The 24,673-nt window shown below is 41.6% G+C and overlaps 1 protein-coding gene and 1 pseudogene across 11 annotated transcripts in view; both read right to left on the bottom strand.

Moving 5' to 3' along the window:
• Nucleotides 1-24,673, bottom strand: part of LOC122812836 (protein 4.1-like) — a gene marked incomplete at its 3' end in the record, with an annotated part of 3,376,257 nt that overhangs the window by 285,731 nt on the left and 3,065,853 nt on the right.
• Nucleotides 24,303-24,418, bottom strand: LOC122817166 (annotated as a pseudogene).

Here is a 24,673-nt window from a genome sequence, read left to right as displayed (position 1 = left end):
TAAGCAGAGGGGGAACTGGAGACATCCTCAGAGGAGGACCTTGGGGACCCTTCCAACTCATCCAAGTCGGTGTCAGACGTGACTGACTCAGGGGAGTCCACATGCTTCCTCTTGCATTTTCTCTTCCGAGGAGGCTCCCCTGAAGGATCAGGGGAGGCCTCAGAAGAGGAGGATACACCCAATGGGGCTACCTGTAGCGTCGGCTCTCCACGCTCGGGATTGGGAGGGTGGTTAGAGACCAAAGCAGGCACCACAGAGGGAGGAGACTACCGTGGAGCAGGCACAGGGGCCAGCACACTCCTCATGACCTCAAAGGCACCCCTATCAGGCAGGAAAGAGGGTCCGAAGAGGCAAGGACCCCTCCTGGCACCGAGAGGGATGGCTCCGAGACCGAAGTCAGGATCGAACTCACCTGCGCCGAGGCTCCGAGAGGGAGAACGGGGTCGGACAAGGGTCCGATGCCACTCGCCCCCTCGGAGCCAACCAAGGGAGTCCCGGCACCTGGATCCCTCCAAGGATGGAACCAAGGAAGAGATCGGAGCCAATGAGGGAGCCGAAAGGTGTTCTATCTGCTCCGATGTTCCCGACCCCTACAATCTCCAGCTCCGAGCTCAGAGAAGAGTCGGAGGAGGAATTGAAGAGGAAGTAGGGATAGCCACTGTCTGATGAGAAGGGCTATGCAACATTTGGGCCAGCGCCTGCGACTTAAGGAGTCTGCTAACCACCCTCTCGAAGTCATGATCCAACAGGCTGGAAGACTGAGAGGAATGGGACCTATGGCTCCGCTCCGATAACAAGGGAGATCTCGGTGCCGACTGGACCGACTAAGGAAGGATCCCTGGAGCGCTTTTGGCTAGAAGACGGCTCCGACAGTAGGGTCGGAGCCGACTGAGGCCTCGAATCATCGGTTCCGGCTGGAACTGATGCAGTAGTAGTGGCAGCACCGCTCGGCGACGGCTCCGAACATGGAGCCGATGGTTTGGCGGGCTTAGAAGGTTTACCTGATGAAGGCTTGGCCGGGGAACCTTCAGGCTTCAACAAGCCTCTCAAAATAAGTTTATTTCTGAATTCCTGCAGAGGGCCTAGGCAATACACACGAAGTGTGACCATCTGTCAGAGACATTTTCTGACAGCACGAGTCACACTTCTTGAAGCCCGAGACCTTGGTGTCTTTAGACATCCCGAAAACAAGGATGACAAGGCAGACAGAAAAAAATTTTAATAATCTAGTCACAAGCACAACACAATACACACACACACCAAAAAACTTGTAACAGACTAAAAATACAACAACTTTAAATCTAGGCACACACACAAAAAATTCCACACAAGTATTATAATAAAACAACTTTAGCCAAAGGCCTAACTATTCAGAAGAACAGGAAAGACCCGGGCGATAACAGGGGGGGGGGGACCCAGAAAGAGACTACCTAAGAGGGGATTCTAAAAGGGGAACTATAGGGTAGTACTAGTTATAACTATCACTAAAGGTAAGGACCAAAAAACTAACTAGAAATATAAAAAGATCAATACAACCTGGAGCCGGCAAAAAAACGCAACCTCGTAGCTGAAGCGGCAAACGAGATCTGGGCAGTTGGCGCCTAGCATTGTGGGATATAGGGTAGCCTCGAGCTGGTAAAAATAGCTCCTGAGCTTTAGTAAAGGCCGAGTCGGAGCCGAGGATCGGCTCCGAACCCATCCAGCAAGAATGAAGGCGAGATTGAAAACTTAACATCAGACTGTTCTGCAAGATGAGTAATAACCCTCCTGGAAAGGAGAAATTTCCTCCCACTGCCATTTGTAACTCTGATAAATGATTTTCATAACCCATTTATCTGAAACAATCTCTTGCTAAACAGAAAAACAGAGATTCAGACTTTCTGGAAGAGAAAGTGGGCCAGGATGGGGGGAGGTCACAAGAACTCAAATACTCATTCAGACTTGCTGGAATGTCCTTGGTTTTTGGAGGATTGAGACTTCTTTTTGGATCCTCCATGACACTTAAATGACTGTTTACTCAAATTCTGTTGAGCTTTTTTATTCCTTTTTTTTTTTTTGCTGAAATTGGCCGAGGAGAAAGAAAGTACCTTGGGCAATTAGGAAAATGAGGGGTGAAAAATCTTAGAGATTCCCTGGATTAGCTAACTCCTTTAATCATACTTTTTGATCACCTCTGCAGTAGAAGAGCCACAGTTTCTATCCAAGGGAGAACTTAAAATCTTATTTCTGTCATCATATGGAAGGTTCTGAGAATGCAGCCAAGCAAACATCCTTAAAACCATACCAGTTGGCCATAGTCCGGAAAGAAGTATCAACAGTGTCATATACATTACCTGCAAGCAAATCACTAGTGACCTGCACAATAGAAGAAACAGAAGTTATGTACTCATTCACCATAGCTATGCAACTGTGTTGTCCATTTTCATTCTTCCTCAACGAATGGGTCTCTAGAACTAGGGCTGCATTAGGTTCTGTGTTTTTTCCGTAACATCCTTGAGGGCACCCAAGGTTATCATAGCTGGGGACTCTGCCCCATTCATTGAGGAATGAATGAAAATTACATAATCAGATAAAAAAGTTATGTACTCACCATAACTATGCATCTGTGTTGTCCATTTTCAGTCTCCCTCAACTGCCCCCCCTCCTTCCCCCATCCATGTCTTCGGGAGTGACCCGATGAAATTTTTTGTTAGGAACCACAATTCCAGTATGAGCCCCTATTCTATTACTATACTGTTTTCACAGTATTATGCTTTATATTTTGATAGTTACACAGTAACAGCAAACTTGATCTGAGGTAATCCAGTGGTCAGGTGCATTATGGGTAAAGAGAAGAGCTCAAGAGCCCGATGCAAGAATCTACAGTAAAGCAGCAGAGTTGAATCCGAGGGTCAGCTCTGAGACCCACTCGTTGAGAAACGAATGAAAATGGCATTAGATACTAAGTTATTTAAAGCAGATTTTTCTACATAAGAAGAAACTGTAGACAAAAAATTCCTCATACACTCACAATATGTCAGAATAAACCTTAACATATGAGCCTGACAATTTAGAATATTGGAAGTCATAGTTGCAGAAGTATATAACCCCCCATACCGATCAACAACTGTCCCATCCTTATTAGAAAGAGTAGGATTGGAATGAACTAAGTCCTTAGCAGCAGAGGTGTCAATTAAGGCTATAGCTGCTGGGTCAGGTTTAGGAATAGTGTATAATAATTTAAAAGACTGAAGAACTTTATATGTCCTACCTGCCTTTTTAGGGACAGCTGGCTGACTATCAGGAAAAAGTACAGTTTTGTACCTACCACAAATGTAGATGTTTGAGTGTATACCCTGCTGCAGTCATCACACTTGGGTTATCCTGCCGTCAGGCGGTCCAGCAGTCGGCCAGAATTCCAAAGTCTTGGTCCGGCATCAGTTGCTGTCGCTTCTTCCCTGACGTCAGAGCGCCAGGGGTATATCAGAGGCATCCGACGCAATTTTCTTCAGTTTTTCTTGCCCCAGATGTCAGGTGCCCCTAATAGGTAGGCAAAAAATAAATGTATGTATATGTATATATATGTATGTATATGTGTGTGTGTATATATATATATATATATATATATATATATATATATATATATATATATATAAAGCTATATGGATAAAATAAAACAAAATCCTTAGGCACAAGCAAATACACCACACAGGAAGAATAGAATGGAGTGGTAGAGATAAGTTCAGCTAGTTCAGAGGGGATGGAGGGAGGGTAACCTGGACTGCAGCAGGGTATACACTTGAACATCTACATTTATGGTAGGTACAAAACTGTACTATGTTCATCGTGTTACCCTGCTGCAGTCATCATACTTGGGTAGAATCCCAAAGCTAAGGATGGGAGGTGGAGTCAAACAGGGTTAGAGGAGGCAAGAAGGCCCTGCAAAACTGCAGTGGCGAAGCCAGCTCCAGTCTTAGAGTAAAGTGGTAAGTGGTAATGTTTGGTGAAGGTGTGAACTGAACTCCAAGCTGCAGCTTCCAGAATATCCTTAGTTGGCACCCCCCTGAGGAAGGCTGTAGATGTAGCTGCTGCCCTGGTGGAGTGGGGTTTTATGGTAGCAGGAACTGGTTTTCCATGGTGGGTGTAGCAAAAACGTATGCAATGTCCTATCCATTTGGAAATGGTTTGTTTTGAGAACCTTTCCTTGTGATGCTGTAGCATAGGATACAAAAAGCTGGTCAGTTTTTTCTGAAAATCTTAGTTTTATCCAAGTAGTAACGTAGCTGCCTATGAATGTCCAAGGAATGCAGGAGTCTTTCTCCTTTGTTCTGTGAATTTGGAAAGAAGGTGGGTAAATGGATGGTTTGATTTAGAGCCACACTGGATACCACCTTAGGCATAAAGGAGGGATTAGTTCGCAGAGAAACTCTGTCTTGATGAAAAATGAGGAAATGCTCTACTGCCATTAGTGCCTGAAGTTCTGAAACTCTTTTAGCTGAAGTGATTGCTAGCAGCAGGGCAGTCTTCCATGATATAAACTTTAATTCAGCTGAGAAAGCTGGCTCAAAAGGCGGTAATGTGAGTTTTTCCGGAACAAAGTTGAGGTCCCAAGTAGGTGTTGGTGCTCTCCTGGGAGGCCTAATGTTATTGGCCCCTCTGAGAAACTGTCTTAAGAGTGGATGTGAAAATAAGGAAGGATCCATGTTGTAGTGAGCAGAGATGGCTGAGGCGTGGATTTTAATAGATGAAAATGAAAGTCCTTTGTGTAACTTCTCAGTTAGATATTGAAGAATCTGAGGTATGTCAGCCTGAAGGGTATTTTGGCCTTTAGCTTGGTTCCAGGCGCAAAACCTTTTCCATTTGTCTGAGTAGGCTTTCCTGGTGCTGGGCCTCCTGGCCTCCAGCATAACTTCCATAACAGCTTGTGAGAGAGGAGCTGGCTGGTTGCTTAGGTGATTTGCCATGCAGCCAAGTTTAAGGTTTTGAGCTGGCTGTGTAGAATCTGATTGTCTTGTTGTGTGAGCAGGTGGGTAATTTGCGGGAGAATCCATGGTGGGCCCTGGGCCATATTCCTTAATAGTGGGTACCAGTGCTGGCGTGGCCAGTCTGGAGCAATGAGTATCATTCGGGGTCTCTCCATCCTGACTTTCAGAAGTACCTTTGTGAGAAGGGGTAGTGGAGGAAAGGCATATACTGTTAGCATTTTCCAACTGAATGAGAGTGCGTCCACTTTCCAAGCTTGATGGTGAAAAGTCCTTGTGCAAAACTTTGTTAGCTGATAGTTTTGAGGGCTGGCAAACAGGTCTATGTCTGGGAGCCTCCATTTTTGAGTTATCATTGCGAATACTTGTGGTTCCAGTTTCCACTCGTGGGGATCCATGATGTTTCTGTTTAGGTCGTCTGCCAATGTGTTCTTTTTTCCTGGCAGGAATTGTGCTTGTAATTTAACTTGGTAAGCCAGTGCTGTGTTCCACAAGGTCATTGCTTGCCTGCATAGAGGGTAGGAATGTGTACCCCCTTGTTTGTTTATGTACCACATTACTGTGGTGTTGTCTGTCCTTATGATAAGCTGTCCTGGATGCAAGAGGTCCTTGAAGGCTATGAGAGCATTTTGTACAGCTAGCATTTCTTTTTGATTGATGTGCAGATTCCTTTGATCTGCTGTCCATAAGCCTTGAACGCACCGTCCTGCCATGTGTGCTCCCCAGGCATAGTCTGATGCATCTGTTGTCATAGTTTGCCTGCTTGGAGTAGGGTGAAAGGCTGACCCTTGTTGAGGTGACAAGCCTGTGACCACCATAGAAACTCCTGTTGAAGGCAGGGAATGAGATTTATCATTGTTTCCAAGCTGTGGCTGTGTTGAGTCCATATGCTTTTTAGGTACCATTGTAATTTCCTCATATGCAGTTTTGCAAATGGTATTAGTAGTATGCAAGATGCCATGAAGCCCAAGGCCTGCAGAATTTTTCTTGCAGGGAGTTGGGTCTTTGTTGCCATTGTTCTGAAGTATTGAGTTAGTTGTAGTTGTTTGTCTGGCCTCAGATAAGCCATCTGGGCCATTGTATTCAAGCTGGCACCCAGGAATGTCATATTTTGTGAGGGCACTAGTTTTGATTTCTTTTTGTTTACTGTGTACCCTATGCAACTTAGAAGATGTCAGACAAAAGCCAGGTGTTGTAAGATAATGTCCTTGCTTTCTGCTTGAATGAGACAGTCGTCCAGGTATGGGTATATTTGAATTCCTCTCTGTCTGCAGTATGCAATTACTGGTGCCAGGCATTTTGTGAAGACCCTGGGCGCAGTAGATAAGCCAAAGGGCAGTGCAGAGAATTGGCAATGGGTTGAACCTGCAATGAAACGGAGGTATCTTCTGCAATTTTGTCTGATAGGGACATGCAGGTATGCCTCCTTGAGGTCCAACGTTACTAGCCAAGCTTTCCTGCCCAACATGGGAAGAAGCTGCTGTAGTGTTAGCATCTTGAATTTGGGTACTTGCAAGAAGGTGTTTAAAATTGAAAGGTCCAGAATGGGTCTCCAAGCATTGTCCTTTCTGGGGACTAGAAAGAGCCTTGAGTAAAATCCTTGTCCTTGCTCCTGTGTAGGTACCAGTTGAATGGCTCTCATGTCCATGAGAGCTGTAATTTGTTTTTGCGCCTCTGCACATTGATTTTGTGGCAGATTTGGCATTCCTTTTAAACTTGGCAAGGTGTGGAAATGTAATCTGTATCCGTGTGAGATAATGTCTAGGACCCATTTGTCCTTTGTGACGATGTGCCAGTTGTCTGCAAAAAGTGCTAATTTTCCTCCCAAGGGAGCTGCCAACAGGGTTTTGCTTGGCAGTTTAAGGTTTAAGTCATTGTGTTTACCTTCTAATGGTTTGGGACCTGTCTTCTCCTCCCTTCTGTGTTGTAGTGCCCCATTGGTGAGGTTTGTAAGGGATTTGTGCTTGTCCTCTGCCCCTTGGGCGCCTGTATTTACCCCTCTGAGGTCTGTCAGAAGCTGGAAAGGACCAATTTTTTGTTGGCCAATTTCTGCTGAAGCGTGGGAGCTGTACCTGTAAGAAATCTTTGACCGTCTGCATAGATTTTGCCTTATCCTCCATTTTCTTTAAAACCTCCTCTGCTTTAACACCAAATAAAACATCCTGCTGTAAGGGTGCATCCAGTAACTTTGCTTTAACATGATCAGGCAGAGATGGTTCCTTTAACCAAGCTTGCCTACGTATAACAGACCCAGTAACAGCTGCTCTAGAGGAAACTTCCAAGGCATCAAAACCACATTGTAAAGTATGCTTGCCTACCTGCTCAGCTGCATGCAACAGATCTTGCATTTCTTTGAATTCAGACTGTTGAGGGTGCATGCCCATCTTTTGTTTTATTTGAGACATTAGGAATTGCTGGTATTTAAGCATGTGAAATTGACAATTTTAGTGCTCTCATAGCTAGAGTAATTGAGGTGTAAACCTTCTTCCCCCACCTATCTAGTGCTCTGGAGTCTCTTTCTGAGAGTACAGGATTTTAAGCCATAGAAGCCTTGGCCCCTCTGGGACCCTAGGAGATTGTCTCTGGATCAGCAGCAGGGCTTTTGTAAAGGAATTTGTGAGAGTCAGGCACTCTATAGTATCTATCTGGTTTGGCTGGGGCAGGAGGCAGAGAATCTGGATTTAGACCAGATTCTAAGAAGACCTCATCCACTATGTCCAAAACTGGGGGGATAGCAAGTGGTCTGTGCTGGGGGAGTAAAAGAAACTCTCGGAGCCTTTTCTTTGAGTCAGAGTAGTCCTGACCTTCCCAGTGGAAATGTTCATAGGTTCATAGGTTAGTACTAGGCTAACTGCCCTTGCGAGACATTTTAAGCCTAGCCAATTATCCCTTGTGAGATTCAAACCCTGCACTTTGTGTTTGTAAAGCAAACACCTTAACCATTAGGTCACCCTCCCAACCAAAAATAAATTCCCACTGTCAGTCTCGAACCCAGGACCCTGGTAACACTAGACTGTATGACCTACCACTAAGCCATGACTCTCCAATTGAGCCATACAACTTAGGTGAAGGTAGTGTTAAAACAGTGTTGTGTTTATTTCATTTTGTGGTTTTAAAAATACACTTCTTGGCTTACTTTCATAGTTAGGGCTGATAGGCTTCAAATGATAATTCTCAAATATGATTAAATAGTCATGTACTTATAGATATTTAATGTGTGAGTGTGTGTGTACTTCAGCAGTTTACATCTGACTCTAAATGTGTATGCATGATGTGCCTTATTGCCTTAGTTCAGAATATTTTTGTGAAGAAATGTACAGTTTCATCCTTGTTCATTATAATATGAGAGACAATATCCATAAGTTTAGCAAAGTGCATGGCTCACAGTTAAACAGGAGTTAGATGTTCAAAACAAAATACAGAGCTACCACAGCTACTTAACTATCACCAGCTGGGCACAGCCTACAATATTCTCAAATATCCTGAAAAAAACCCTCATTATCCAACCTACTTACTATCGATACTGCAAACCAATACCTAAGATCCAGTGAAAAATCTCTCCTCTCCATCATCAAGGCTAATAATAATGCAGGGAAAGTGCTATACTCCCACACTGTTGCCAGGAAATTGGAACTCTCTTCCCCTATCTGTGTCCACTGCCCCCTCCACATCCATATTCAAAAACTTCCTCAAATCGCACCTTCTTAGTACCTAGTTATGCCCTTGTATCACATAACCCTACCCATACTACTATTAACTCCCCACATTCCTCTCTGATCACATGCTGGAGCTCTGATCCCCCTGTAGGCTTGGTCATCTGAAAGGGTACTTTTAACTGTAGAATCTTACTTGATATATTTTCTTTTCTTACCAATATATGGCTGACATTGTCTTTTTACCCATGTTCTATATCTTCTTTTACCTGGAGTGTTTTTATTAATTTCTTGTTATATTACTATGCTCAGCATACATGATGTAACCTGTTTTGTGTATTATGCTGGATGTACTGTATTTGTATAACTTGATGTTGGAGCTTTTCTCCCCGGGCCTCCGCTGAAAATGGACCTGGTCCAGTCAGAATTTCTCGGTTAACAAATGTAAAATAAATAAATAATAGTGAAATCTCCTAATGTTTATAATAATACATTATTACAAAAGTATGCTTTTTACTTTCACTAAACGGTGAGGAATATTGCCTTTTTATATACTTCCATGTGGTCAGTACTGGCTAATAATAGTATCCCCAGTTGCACTCTATGATTTATAGTGCTTGTCACACATACTGTGCCCAAGCTTTTCTAAGTCGCTGTGGTGCAGCGGTAATGTTGTCACCTCACAGCAAGAGGTTCTCCCGTTCGATTCTTGGCTGGAGCGCCTTCTGTGTGGAGTCTGCATGTCCTCCCCACGGTCGAGTGGCGTTAGAAAGACATGCGTGAATGGACATGCCTTTGTGAAGGTTGGGCATCGGGCTGGCACCTCAGCACCGTAAAAATCTACTGCCAATCATTAGCTGACAGGAGTTCCGCTGTGGCGACCCCTAACCGGGAAAAGCCGAAAGAAGAACAAGTGTGCCCAAGCTTTTCTGATTAAATTCATGGGACATTTTTCAGGTCTACTAATTGGCTGTTCTCTCTCTTATGGTTACCTCTCCATCAGTTCAGGATTTACTTTTATTCATTCCGCAGTATAATCACTGTGGCATTCATTCCATTTCCACTTAGATATATGCCTCATTCCATAAATGTTATTTACAGACACTCCCTGAGGTATATATCTCTTACTGCCTCAGTGGTTAGTAAACCTCTGCATTCCCTTCTGTATGTCAGAGAAAATGGCCCTAAACTTCTTACTTGGCGTTTCTTATTGGCCTCTAAACTGAAAGGCCCTGTAATGTATATAGACTTTTATTTGCCCTTCTACTTTTACTGTTCCAGTGTTTGAACTAAACCTGGCAGAATTTGGGGACTATTACTGTAGGTAGTTTCAGGCACTGAAGCATTCTGATTATATTTTTCACATCTTTTGTACCTTCCCTCATGGTGTGTAAGGTTTCCCCAAAGGAGTAATCTTCAGGGGGAGAAGCTGAGGGAATGGAGTCTTCAGCATCAGGATCTTCATAAGGGTGGGAAGGAGTAATCCTGTTCCTCAGAGGAGCCTGAGGAAACAGACACCTGATCAGAGGAGGCATAATCCTCCTCTTGTCTAGGCCTTTTGTCGGGGGGGGGGGGTTGGGAACCCCTGATCAAAGAAATCAAATCCTCAGCCATTTTAAGCATCTATTTCTTAGGCATAGGGCCTTGGCCTGGAGACTGAGTGAAGGCTTTTTCGTTTTAGAGGAGTCTTAAGCTTAGCATAAGATTTTATGTTGAGGGTAGTAGTTCTGAAGACACCTTCAGAAACCAAAGGTGTTTCTGCAGCACCAGCTTCCCCTACTGCAATGTCGTCGGTAGGGCCTAAGGAAAATGGTTGCGCTGGCCTAGAACTCTCTGCTGGGAGATCCGATGTGGTCTGGGGATCCAATTCAGCGGTAGCCAGGGGCTGCGTAGGCGCCTCACTGAAAACCAGAGAACCGGCGACCGGTCCAGCCAAGGCCTCAGTGTCTGGCTTGGTTCTAGGCTGCCTGTCCTTATCCTTGCATTTTTTATGCATGCCGGTAGTCGGTTGCTCCGACGGCATAGTGTAATTAAATTTTCTACCGAAGTAGTGTCGTGCGAAATCAAAGCGACGCTTTATAGTTTGCTTATTGAACCTAGCACAAAACCGACAACCAGTGACGTCGTGGTCTGGGCCTAGGCAAGGTATACAAAAAGAATGAAAGTCCTTATGAGGTATTTGCTTCCCACAAGAAATGCAATTGTTAACTTTTTCTGACATCGGACTGAGGCAAGAAAAGGTTCCCCAACGGGGTACTTAGCTTTGAAGACTTCGGACTGAAACTCAATTCGAAAATCTCAGGAGTCGGCCGACCGGCACTTGTGAACTGTTTCTGCTTCGGTCACCGTGTGGCAAAAAAGACTGAAGAAAATGGCGTTGGATGCCTCTGATATACCCCTGGTGCTCTGACGTCAGGGACGAAGCGACAGCAACCGACGCCGGACCAAGACTTTGGAATTCTGGCCGACTGCGGGACCGTCTGATGGCAGGATAACCCAAGTGTGATGACTGCAGCAGGATAACATGATGAACATCTGCAGGAAGTAAGACACACATCCACCAAAGCAGAACGGACAGGAGGAATGGGTGTAAGTTCTGGAAAACCCTCTGTAACAACTCAAAGTATTTTTGCGGGACTGAGAAACCTCAGTGTTCTCCCACTGAGAACACTGGGGCATTCTAGGAATGGTCTCAGAGAAACAGAAACCCCTCACAGGGAGAAGTAGCTCTCCTCTGAGTCTGAACCAGAAATCTAAGGGCAAAACCCTAAATTTGTCACTTCATCTTCCTGTTCAGATTAAGAATCCTGAATCTGTTCAGGAAAGGAGGCATGTCTCTTTCTTTTGCCGGAAAGTACTCTGCAGTAAGGATCACTAGCCTGAATCAAACCCTGAACCAGTCCCAAACTACTCTTTTTCAAAGAAATCTGAGGAGGAGTAGATACATGCTTGGTTTTCTGTCTCTTTTTGACAGGTAAAATGGGGCCAAACAAATTACTAATGACAGCTGGTGCTTCCCCAGGGATGAGCACAGCATTCTGACACAACAGGGAAACCTTCCCTGTTCCCTCTCCCAGGACCGACAAGAGTGGTTCTCCCTTGCCCACTGAGAGGGTCTCAACAGCCGCAGAGGACGTGGCTGGTCCAATAGTGGCCATGGGTGCTACGACAAAGGGATCAAGGATAAAGATGAGTGGCCTGAGGTACAGCAAATGGCAATAGCAGTGTCACCCACCTACGGCTGAGGCAAATTGCTAGCCTGCTGTGGTGGCAAAGGTTGTTTGTTTAACGTTTTCTTTTTGTGGCTGGAAGAAGGACTGACTGTGGGAGTGACAATCTGTTCCATGGTCAAGCCGAAATGCTGCCTCTATGATAGAGATAAGAAAGCAACAATACTAATGACACTACCAGTCCACAAAAGTCACTTTTAAACACTATGGCAGTACCACAACCTTAAAATAAACAATTTCTCCAACTGGACAATATTATGTGTGCAGTTAACTTGCAGTTGGTTTTACGTCTTGTATACATATCCATTTTGTATATTCCTTTATATATATTTTTCTTGTAATCATTGTGTCTCTCTTTGTTGCCTTTTTTTATTATGGTAGATTTGCATTATATTCACACCATATTTCAGTCGCTATATTTATATGCTATGGTGAGATCCCCGTTGGGTGTCTACATCTTATTGGGGCTTACGCTGCCACTTTTATGTGCACCATCTTTATAGTGGCAAATAGTGTTTTGCATTCCGCCAGATCCTCTGATGCTTTATTATATATTTTCATATACTTGTATCAATACTCAGTATTTGATTTTTCAGTTGGTTCTGGTTGTTGGTTTTCCTGGTTTTACGTAAAGCCGTTGATCAGATGGTTATGATGAAGGTGTGTCCTTCTTTGTTTAGTCCGACAGTTGCTGTTGGTTATAGGATGTTTTTTACTGTCGGACCAGTTTTCGTTGTTTTGACTGTCGTCATATGGCTTTCCGTGCATACAGGATGCTGCAACGGTTTTATTTCTATTTTCATTGTTGCCGTTACTGGTGAGTTTTATTACTTACCTTTTGTGTTAGTCAACTATGTTATATAGGTCTAGGATTTTGTGCATTAGTAGGTTCTATAGATGTTTTTTCATTGAGAAGGCGATATTAAGCTGATTTTATCAACCGGCATGTTCTGCACTATTCATTAATGACACTACACTGCCGTTTCTTGACAATATTTATTACATGGATATTTCTGCTAGGCAGAGTTTGATAATACCATTTGCCCTTACTGATACAACAATATGATCATCTGGTGTTTTTGATGCATTAGCTCTGATTATTTGCTCTATGATAAGGGGCTTACGATGAACTCTGTTGAGCGATTCTACCTCTAGGGATATTATCTATTTTATTTTTTATTAAAGTATTTTATTAATGTATTCGTGGTTCTTTTGCTCATATTTTGTGAACTTTTTGAAATATGGACCATATTATGTATTTGATCACTGACACTTGCTGCTTTGTTTTATAAGCAACTCTGAGTTTTCAGCAGGCTTGCACTGTCAGCTTAGGCCAGAAGTTGCTGTTTTTGGTGTGACAGCATAATTGTTTTAAAGCGCTTTGGCGCATTTTTATGTTAACTGTTTTTATTCATGCTCTTTCATATGTTTTTATTCTCTTTTGTCTATGTTTAACATCTTTGAATTTGTTAATGATACCCCTTTAAACTAGCTTAGCTTGAATGCTATAATTATTCAATTAGTGTTCTGATTAGCCAGTTTTGAGCACCAAGAGCTTTTGTATAAACGGCTGCTCAATTTCATGTTTTATTACACCTGAAGAAGCATAGTGTTACTATGCGAAAGCGCTTGTGTGTTCCAGTTCTTCATTAAAGAAGTTTTCTACATTGTGGATTCCTCTGTGTGGTGTATCCAGTGGATTTGGTGTGTTCCTGTTTCTTGTGTTTTCCACTTGGAGCCTCTGTTCTCTTGCTACAGTTGTTGGACCTTTTTTTATATATTAGTATGGGTAACAGTGTTATATAGACATACATTTTTAAACGGCTTGTATTACATGAGACAGTTTTTATCAAACTACATATACCTTTAAAACAAAGTGCAATTACAATTAATTATGTTAATTGAATAATTGATACTTATAGAAATGTATTTAAGAGCTTATCTGAATGGAACATGTAGATTCTGAAGAAGTCCAGTAATCTATGGACGAAAGCGTGCTCAATCTCATGGTTTATATGTAAGACGAGCTGGTGGTGTTGTTTGTTTGCTGCTAACTTTAAGCCAAACCAAGAAACGGATTACCGGTGTTGGTTTATGGTATATGATGGACTGATTCTGTTTTAACTGTTTGCTATTCAATAAATTTATTTGCAACCATCGGTGAAGGAACATTTTTCTGGCTTTGGAGGAAATCCCTTTATTGTGCCGGAAAGCGGACTATTTCTTTTGTGAACTTTGTGTTTTTGGAGGAGGTTTGTGCTTCTGTGGTTACCAGTGTTCCGCAACTTCTGCTACGAGGGTTCCCCATGATGGAAGGCGAACAGAGTCTGCTCAGCCAGCTGGTCCAACTCATACGGACCCATTCACAGGAGACAACAGGGTCGGTTGTCTCATTGGACCTCACCGGGTCCATACCATGCGGTCAACGGAGCCCTAACGGAGAGGAGAGACGGGCGGAGGTGATACGCGAAGGCGCTGTGGTGACGCATAACTCCCGCGTCCAAGTTACAACTGAACAAAACACCAACATGGTTCGGGAGGGAGCGAGCGGTTATAATAACAACAGAAAAACACATTTCAATAGAGGACAGCGTGTTTTGGAGGGCTACAACAATATAGCCTTCAACGAGTGGCTTGGCAAATCGTTTTCAATAGAGAATGGATACAATGAAAGCAAAACCACTGACGACAATTACCGATACAAGGACAAATGTAAGCTTCTTGAAACGGAGCTTAACAGGTATCGTAATCTCAGTTTGGACAATTGGTATCTTAAGAAATGTGTGGAACAAAAAATAGTCCCTAAGGGACTTAGACTGATAAAATACCCCAACAATGTATGCAATGATGAAGAGTTATTTAATACTATCACGGAATTGCTCAATGACTGTGGACTATCTATATTAAAAGCTATGATAGATAGTAATGAAAAAATTTTAAATGCAAGCAAAAAATGTGTTGATAAGTTATATCATGACATTAGCAATGATCTTTTGTTTACAGTACAAGAATATAAAAACATATACTGTGGTGTACTGCAAGAGGTTGATTTTAATGTGAACAAAAATTACAAGAGGAAATGTGATAAAATTGAACGGGATTTGAGATAATATAGGGAAGGGAGAGCCTATGTAAATCCCGGAAATAGGACTAGTAACAAGAGATTTTTTAATGGACGGAATAGAAGTGATGACTTAGTGGGGGGGCAGGGATTCCAACAACATCCAAATGAATCCTTTTACAATAATAGGCACAGAAGTCTTGTGGATGAAGAGAGAGATAGTGAGGATGACCCTTTAGGGGTAGATCAGGGACCCCGGAGATCAGAACGAATCAGGAATCAGAGTCAACACTTTTCATACGCAGAGGCAATAGGGAATCCTTACCAGGCAAAACAACAGAGGGGAACGAGACACAGATAGAACATTCCCATTTTGATAGAAAAGCAATTGGTCCAGTATTGACAGAAATTACCAATTCAAATGAGGTTCAGAATAACAATAGGGATGGTCAGGGGACAACATTCTTAAATTGTGACAACGAAGGGGAGCCAATTGATTTGGTACCATGCAGGATACATTCCATGGAGAATTTTCACATTTACAATTTTACGGAGTTAGAAATATCTCCGGCTTTTTTTGGGTTATTTACAAAGGGGTTTTCCTTTGTACCGAAGAAAAAGCCGAAAATGGAAGAAGTTTTGATAGATATAAAATTGTTTACTAGAAAATTGAACTTGGGATTACTGCTTCAGGACATGAATAACACTAACAGTGATAAATTGAGAAGGAGAAGTGTATTTAATCCCCCCCTTCAAACTGATATTTTGAATTTTGAAACAACAATCATAGATATGGTAAGACAAGGGTTTGTACCCAATGAGAAAACACAAGATTTTAGTAATTTAACTTTAGAGGAAAGAGATGTTCTTAAAAAACTTCAAGAAAATGAAAAGTTAAGAATCATGAAGCCGGACAAGGGAGGAGGTGTGGTCCTTATGGACCACTGGGACTACACCAAAAAGATGTTAGAAATTCTGAATAATGAAGACAGATACAATTTAGCGTCTAAAAACGAGATGAACATGTGTTATAGGAAGATAGACTACATCCTTCAGGATAATTTATTACAAGGGCTAATAGACGTGGATATGTACAACTACTTGAAAGTCCCTAAACCCATAGTTCCAGAAATATTTGGAATTCCAAAGATACACAAGCAGGTTGACAACCCTCCTTTGAGACCTATAGTTACATCTCAGGGTTCAAAAACACAACCTTTAGCGATATTGGTTGACACAAAATTAAAACAATTTAGTAAAGACTACCCCCACATTTTAATTGATTCTTGGGATTTTTTTAAAGAAATTTAATGATATCCCATATCAAGATAGATATTTGTTCATAACTATCGATGTAAAAGACCTGTTCTCAGTTATACCTCACGAAATAGGACTTACATGGTTTGAACATATGTTGGTGGATTTTAAGTTTTTGAATAACAATGACTTCAGATTAGTTCTAGAAAGTATGGAGTTAGTATTAAAAAATAATTTCATCTACTTCCAAGGGGACATATATCATCAAAAGGACGGTGTAGCAATGGGGTCGGCCTGCGCACCGATATATGCCAATATAATAATGTTGTTCTGGGAATTGAATTTTGTGTTAAAATCAAACTACAAAGATTATATTGTGAAATATTTTAGATTTCTGGACGACATCTTTATAATATGGGATGGCACGACCCAGCAGGTAAAAGATTTTCAGTATATAAATAGTACTACACCGTTCCTTAGGTTTACGTTTGATTTAACATCAGACCAAGTGAATTATTTGGATGTTACCATTAGTAAGAACAAAAATGACAAAAAATACAAATCCAGAATATATAGAAAAACATGTTTTTCCAATTCTTATGTCCACTATGAGAGTGACCACCCCCTATTTTTGAAGAAAAATGTGGTAAAGGGGCAAATGATGAGAGCCTCCAGAATGACCAGTGATAGGGATGAGTTTTTGGAAGAAATGATGACAATTTACAAATTATTTAGGGAAAGAGGATATCCTGACGGTCTTATAAAAAGGGTTAAAAAAGATGTTATGAAACAAAGAAATATTAGATATATGCCACTTCTAGGAAATATCCCTATGACAAATACGATTGGAAACACGAACGGAAATGAGTCCACTAATAGGATCATTATTAACAATAATGATAAAAATACAGAGACTACCCACATAGGAAATGCACCCCGGTTGACATTAACATATTTTTGTGGTTTTGGTTCATAGGTTCATAGGTTCATACTAGGCTATCTGCCCGAGGGCATTTACAAGCCTAGCCCATAGTTTTGTGGCTTACGCCACCCCTTTAGTATGGGGAACTATACCCATTATTTTGCTGTGCCTCTGTTGAGCAGTGACACTGAGGTAATCCCTGGGGTATATCTGCGATCTCCCATCCATTGGTCAAGATTTCTCTTGAACAAGGCCAGCGAGGTGCTCTGCCTCACATATACCGGGATTTTATTCCACAGCATAGGGAGTCTTTGGGTGATGAATCTATCCCTCCAGCACGTCCTATTAATAGCCGTGTCGAGGTTTAAGTCTCCGTCCTTGTGGCTCTGACGGATCTAGATTTTTGAGGTGAAGCATATTCATCAAATCTGGGTTTGACATGGCCTTGTATGTTAGGCAAAGGTCACCTCTGAGCAAGCGGTGGCGACTGAATAGAGCTGGAGTTCTTTCAGTCGGGCAGCATAGGACAGATGTTTGAGACCCTTTATCCTTTTGGTGAGGAACTTTTGTGGCCTCTCCAGCTGCTGCAAGTGTCGGGTCAGATACATTCGAATGGGGCATTGTACTCAATCATTGGTCTGATGAGTGATGAGTATAGGGAGACTATGACCTCCCTTGATCTAGATGAGAATCCCTTCATGATAAGGTGGGCAATGTAGAAGGTCTTCCTAACTACTTTAGCTACATGGGTGTCGAATGACAGACTACTATCAACCTGGGTCCCCAGGTCCCTGATAACTTCTTCTGTACTCAGTGGATTGCCACCTATTTGGTAGCTAGGGGTAACCTTGTTTTTCCCGAAGGGTATGACTATGCATTTTTGGCATTTAACTTTAGGCCATGGCTCTGGCACCAGTTATCCGTTTCTGTGAGACCCTTCTGAAGGATATCTGTGTCAGATGTGTTTTCTACTATGGCCCAGTTTGCAGTCATCTGCAAACTTTGTCAGCCATAACCCTCCTGTGTTTGCTTGTACTTGGAAAAGTAGATGCCAAACAAGAGTGGGCCCAGGACTGAGCCCTGTGGTACACCACTTGTGACAGGCTTTGAGTCTGACATGGCGCCAGCAACTCTGACCCTATGGGTTCTGTCACTCAGCCAGTTTGCAACCCATCTTGTGATGTATGGGTTAACATTTAAGCTGATGAGTTTTTCAATGATACCCGAGTGGGGTATTGTATCAAAGGCCTTCGCCAGATCGAGGTAGGCTGTATGGACTGCCTTTCCCTCATCAATGGCTTTGGTGACTATTTCGAAAAAGTCAACCAAGTTTAGAAGGCATGATCTGCCTTTGACAAAGCCAAACTGGGATGGATCCAAAGTCTGCAAATTCCCTATGTCTTTATTTATGAGGTCCATTATGATCCCTCCATGGCTTTGCAGATAAGGCTTGTCAAGCTAATGGGCGGTAATTTCCAGGGTCGGTGGAGGCACCGCCTTTGTGAAGTGGGACCACAGCTGCAGTGCACCACTCCTGGGTGCGTATCCAGAGGTAAGACTATGATTAAACAGCTGTCCTAGCTGTGGGTTTAATTCCTCGTTGAGTTCGTGGAGCACACAGCCGGGGACACCATCAGGTTCCATGGATGCTGTGTTTTTGCTTTGGAGAGAGCAGTTCTCACTTGGGCGTTGGAGATGTTTGGGGGCTGCAATCGCTTGGTATAGATATCTCTCCTTTTGGGGAGGGGAGAAGTTTGCACTGAACCTGTCAGCCAGTATGTTGGCAATGTCTGTAGGATCAGTAATCTTCACATCATTTTGAACTAGTTCTGAGCATATCTGGGAGTTTCCTCCCAGGTTTCTAACATAGCTAAAGAAGGCCTTATGATTGTCTTTTGAGTCTTTAGCTATTTTTCTCTCAAAATTTGCTTTGGATGATTTTATGAGAGCTCTTAGTTTTTACTTATAGTGATCAAGGGTGTCTTACCTTTTAAGGATTTTGCTCTATCTTGTAGTAGCTTCCTCCTTTTGTTGTAGAGTTTGTTTATGGCTGGGGTCCACCAGAGTGGACGCTTGCCTTTGGTACAAAGAGTCTTTGTTTTGCTTGGGATTGCCTTATCCATGCAGTCCTGCAGGTGCTGGTAGAAGGCATTTGTAAGTGATTCAGCGGCTTGAGTACTGTTTTCCGTCGGCTCGGGGCCTTAAAGGAGACCACACTAGTCTTTAGAAGTGTGAAGTCGGCTTTGAGAAGTTCTTTACTGTGGTCTTTTTTATTTCAGGTGGGGTGGGATGAGGACCTCCAGCGAGATTAGTTTGTGATCTGATCTCACCAGTGAGGGGTATACTTCCGGTGTTGAACATTGTGCTCCCATGTTCGTGATGATGAGATCAAGTATGTTTTCTCCTCTTGTGGGGATGGTGACTAGTTGTTCCATGGCATTTGAGTTTATGAATTCCAGGAACTTTTGGGCTAGGGTGTTTGGGCTTGAGTAGTGTTCCCAGTCTATATTAGGGTAATTGAAGTCACCTAGTATGATGGTGTTTGGTGATACATTTATCCCCTCTAGTGTTTTCAGGAAGGCCATGTGAGGTTCCTGAGTTTGTGAGGGTGGCCTGTAACATGCTACAATTTGCAGAGCAGTCTTGTCTATGGTTAATTGCACCTGGATGGTCTCCGATGCATCGTGCGTTGCCACCAGTCTTGAGATGTGGGTGTCTTTGATGAATATGGATACCCCTCCTTTCTTGGTATTGTCCGGATTTTGGGGCCGGAACGCATGATAAGAGGTAAAACCTGATAGTGCTGGGGTGCTCTCAGGAGCCTTGAACCAGGTTTCTGTCACTGCACAGACATCGATGTTCTCCATACTGAGAAGGGCCTCGAGTGCGTGCATTTTGAGATTTAGACTTCTGGCATTGAGCAGCATTACCCTTAGTTTTTTCCTTTTTGTGTTCTAGGGTGGTAGGTTTAGAATTTGAGCCTTGCCTAAAAAGGCACTATGGGGTGGCAAGAGCCTTTGCCAATATCCGGAATCCCAGGGGTGACAGGTGCAAGCCGTCCCTTGCGAAGCAGCGTGGCTTGTCCAGCATGTCATCCCAGGCAGACAGACATTGGATCCCCTTTGAATGACACCAGAGTTTAAGCCAATTGTTAAAGCTGATCATCTTATCTCTGTATTGTGGCATCATTCTTGGTGAAGGTAGGATACTGCTCAAGATCAGGGTCATACCTGCCTGGGCTACATAATCAGAGAGCTCCTCAATGTCTCTTTTCATGTAGTCCAAGGAGGTACGTCTCAGGTCGTTTACACCAGCGTGGACAATGACTGAGTCATATTTGTACCTGCTGTTGAGAGACCTGAGTGCTTGCGTTATGTGGCGGATTCTAGTTGGTTAAGGAAAGGGATAAATGAGGTTTGGAATATGTTCTCTAGAATGACCAACAAACCATCAATATTTCAGGAACCATTAAAAATTTGTTATAGAAAGAACACAAATTTGAAGAAAATGTTTGAATTTAAAAAAGATACACATAGGGAACAAGGAGCAAGTAATAGAGTGGGCACATTTAAATGTGGAAGATGTGCCCAATGTTCTTTCTTGGCAGGAAGTAAAGAACTATGGTTAAAAAACACAGGACATAAGTTTAGAAGTAACAAGTATTACAGTTGTTACACGAAGGGGGTGGTATACCTAGCATATTGTTTGGATTGCTGGGCATACTATGTGGGGAAAACCGAAAGACAACTAAGAACGAGAATATATGAACATATGAGAGATATATTGAAGAAAAATGAAAATAACGCACTGTACAGACATGTTAGTATGTGTAAGAATGCAAACATTAAGTTTTGGGTATTGGAGGAAGTAAAGGCCTGTGATAGAGGGGGAGACTGGGAAACATTCCTGGAATTTAGGGAACTTATTTGGCAGATGAGATTAGATGTATGCTGCCACAAGGGATTGAACGATCATATATCTATAAAACCAGTGCTCAAAATACTAGCCAATAACCCAAAACAGAATGTGTAATAATGTAAAAATCACATATGCAAATATATGTAATTATTAATATTAGTGGACCCATTCGATGACAATTGTTAATTATTTTACCTTTTATGTCTTATCAGGTTTTATGAGTGTATATTTATTGTTATATTTATCATATACATTTTTTAATCAACTAACTATATATACATTATATTATACATATTTTTATACATTTTTAAACATATATATTTACATATTTATTCATCTATATTTATATTCATATTTATATTTATATTTATATGTATACCTATATTTATATTTATGGTTATATTTTTGTATATATTTTTAGAATATTTATGTATTTATGTATTTGATAAACATATATACACATATATATATACATATTTAATATCAACACATTTTATTGGAATGATTTCTTAAATTACAATAGATATATCAACTTAGGTATTAATTTAATTTAATAGTATTTATTTATACTAATATGCGTACATATTTTAAAAAATCGAGGGGTTGGATGAACACATACATATAGACATATGCATATATTAGTATGGGTAACAGTGTTATATAGACATACATTTTTAAACGGCTTGTATTACATGAGACAGTTTTTATCAAACTACATATACCTTTAAAACAAAGTGCAATTACAATTAATTATGTTAATTGAATAATTGATACTTATAGAAATGTATTTAAGAGCTTATCTGAATGGAACATGTAGATTCTGAAGAAGTCCAGTAATCTATGGACGAAAGCACGCTCAATCTCATGGGTTATTTGTAAGACGAGCTGGTGGTGTTGTTTGTTTGCTGCTAACTTCAAGCCAAACCAAGAAACGGATTACCGGTGTTGGTTTATGGTATATGATGGACGGATTCTGTTTTAACTGTTTGCTATTCAATAAATTTATTTGCAACCATCGGTGAAGGAACATTTTTCTGGCTTTGGAGGAAATCCCTTTATTGTGCCGGAAAGCGGACTATTTCTTTTGTGAACAATCTGTTAAACCACAACACTCCTAACTTTAAAATAACTTTCCTGTAGAGAAACACAATAAAACATCAGTGAAAAATAAGAAAATGGAAGTTTTTTTCCCAAAGGGAACTTATCTAGTCAGCTAAGGAAAGCACAAGTTTATAGTCGATCCTCAAAAGCCTCAGAGGAGCATACTCTTCTGTGGCAGTAAAGCTCTGAAGGGCTTCGCGCCCAAACTTGTCTTTTAGTCAGTTCAGCTTGAGCTGTTTGACAGCTTGGGCATGTGAAAAGTGCCCGGAAGCTCTGGAAGCTGGATGGCTATTATATTCTTTGGCAGGATATAACCCATATAGCTAAGGCTACAGATCAATATGAAGGACATCAAGAATAAGATAAAAAATGCCAAAACAGAAATGACAACCGATCTCTTCAAGAAATCTGACAGTATTAAGGGAGCTTTCCAGGCAAACCACCATAACAAAAAACAAGGATGGGAGAGGCATAACAGCAGAAGAAGATATTAAGAAATGGCAGGACTGTGTGCGTGTGTACTGGATTGGATTAAGTCATTTTGCATCAGGTAATCAGATCAGCTGCAGCAAAGAATCTTGAAGAAGAAATGGAGCAGCCCTGATGGTTAGTAAAAGGGTGTTACAATCGGGTCTATATCACATTATCGAAATTCCAAAATATTGACCACCATAAGCTTGTCCTTGGAATCTCAAAATTTTATATACTCGAACGCTCAGAACAGCAAATTTTTTTCCAAGGGAAAAAAATTGCTGTTCCGAGAATACACACACACAGCACAAGCACACCAAAATACATAATCCACACATACACACTTCACAGAACCCTACACTAAACCGTACATACACTACTAGCTATCCACTTACCTTAACCCAACCCTAACCCTAAGGTCCCCAACACAAACTCACCTTACCCGCTCTCTAACCCTAAGGTCCCTAACTAATGCACACTCACCTTACCTGCTCCCTAACCCTAAGATCCCTAACTATCACACACACAACTTACCTCCGTCCGTCACCTTCACACCACAGTCGAGGAAATAGTGAAAAGGCCCACCAAACACTTTCCCTAGGAAAATAATCGGCGTTCTGCAGTTTCGCTATTTCAAGCGTTCGCTGAATAGGGGTTGATATCAGAACATTCGATGTTTTAACACTTCAATGTTCTAATACAGACCCATCAAAATCAGTGCTTAGTTATAACTTACAAAAAAGACAGAACAATCCCATACTATAAGACAAACCACTCAGCATTACAGTGATACAAGTTTATGTCTGAACTATAGATGCTGAAGAGGAATAGTTTTATGAGGATCTACATTCATCATTGGTAGTCAAAGTACAACTGGGATATCAGGCAGGTTTGCCTATGAAGTATAAATGAGGCAGAACACAAGTTAGTAGAATTATGGTAAGATAATTCACTAGTAATAGCAAATTAAGAGATGGAGTTACAAACAAACAGCACCAGAATTACCCATTCTAAAGACTTAAACCTTACCTGTGATATAAATATGACCTGCTGGAGAGAGAGTTATGTATTCCAGAGACTACCCCTTCTGTGGAACAGGCTCCCCATCCATGTGAAGTAGAGCCCCTCCCTAATCCAATTCAAGTGTAACCTGGACAACTGGACGGGGAACAGGAAATTCATCCCTCATGTTTTGGTACCTGTCTCTCTAATGGACACAAGCAGCAAGTGAATGGTTCATTTCCATGGGCCCTGCTTGTAAATGCTTTACCTTGGAAGCCCCTTCTTACACTTATCAAGGGTACCAGAACTTTTCAGAGATTTGGGATTTGGCATAAAGAGGACCTTGGGGTCGTTATCCTAGTAAACACCTATGAACCTACTAGATGGTCAATACAGTGCAGAGTCACAGATGGAGTTCTAAATAGTCAGAAAACAAAAATACCTGCAGTTAGAATCAAATTAAATATAACAAGAAAAGCATCAAAGCTACCTTGGTATAATCTCAACAGTATTCCTAAGGAAGGAGAATATGCAATGGAGGCAACGCATACATTTAAAGGGTTAGACCTGGTGGACAGAGCACCTGAACAACTATGGAAAGAAGTCTGTGATGTTTTTCGAAGGTTGCGACAAAAATATTCCACACAGAAAGAAGACTAAGAAGGCACAATGGCTGTCTGTAAAGGCTTTAAAAGCAACTGAGGAAAAATGAAGAGCAAAAGGCAATGGAGATAGGAAAACCGCATCAAATGAATGCATGTTTCAAAGAACAGCAAAGAAGAGATTTTAAACTGATAAGAAAGATACTACACTTGATCTTAGCCAAAAGGCCAAGAAGCAATAAATAATGCAGTGCTAACGGAAACATTATTTCATAGGTGAATACTATACAAATTGCCCTGAAAGGTAATTTTAAGCCTAGTCAGTATCCCAAAGTTAGAATCAAACCCTGCAACTTGTGTCTATAAGGTGAAAACCTTAACCATTATTCCAAACTCATACAAGAAGACACATTTAAATGCACATTGCAGAATGTGAAGATAGGTGAAGGCTGCCAGCCTAGCTAGATAGAACTTTGTAGATAATTCTGTCATTTG

Source organism: Protopterus annectens, chromosome 1.part1 (assembly GCF_019279795.1).
Source record: "Protopterus annectens isolate FY-2018-M chromosome 1.part1, PAN1.0, whole genome shotgun sequence".
In the NCBI taxonomy this organism is placed as follows: domain Eukaryota; kingdom Metazoa; phylum Chordata; order Ceratodontiformes; family Protopteridae; genus Protopterus; species Protopterus annectens.
The sequence above is the reverse complement of the archived record's forward strand: the minus strand, read 5'-3'. Positions and strand labels throughout refer to the sequence as shown.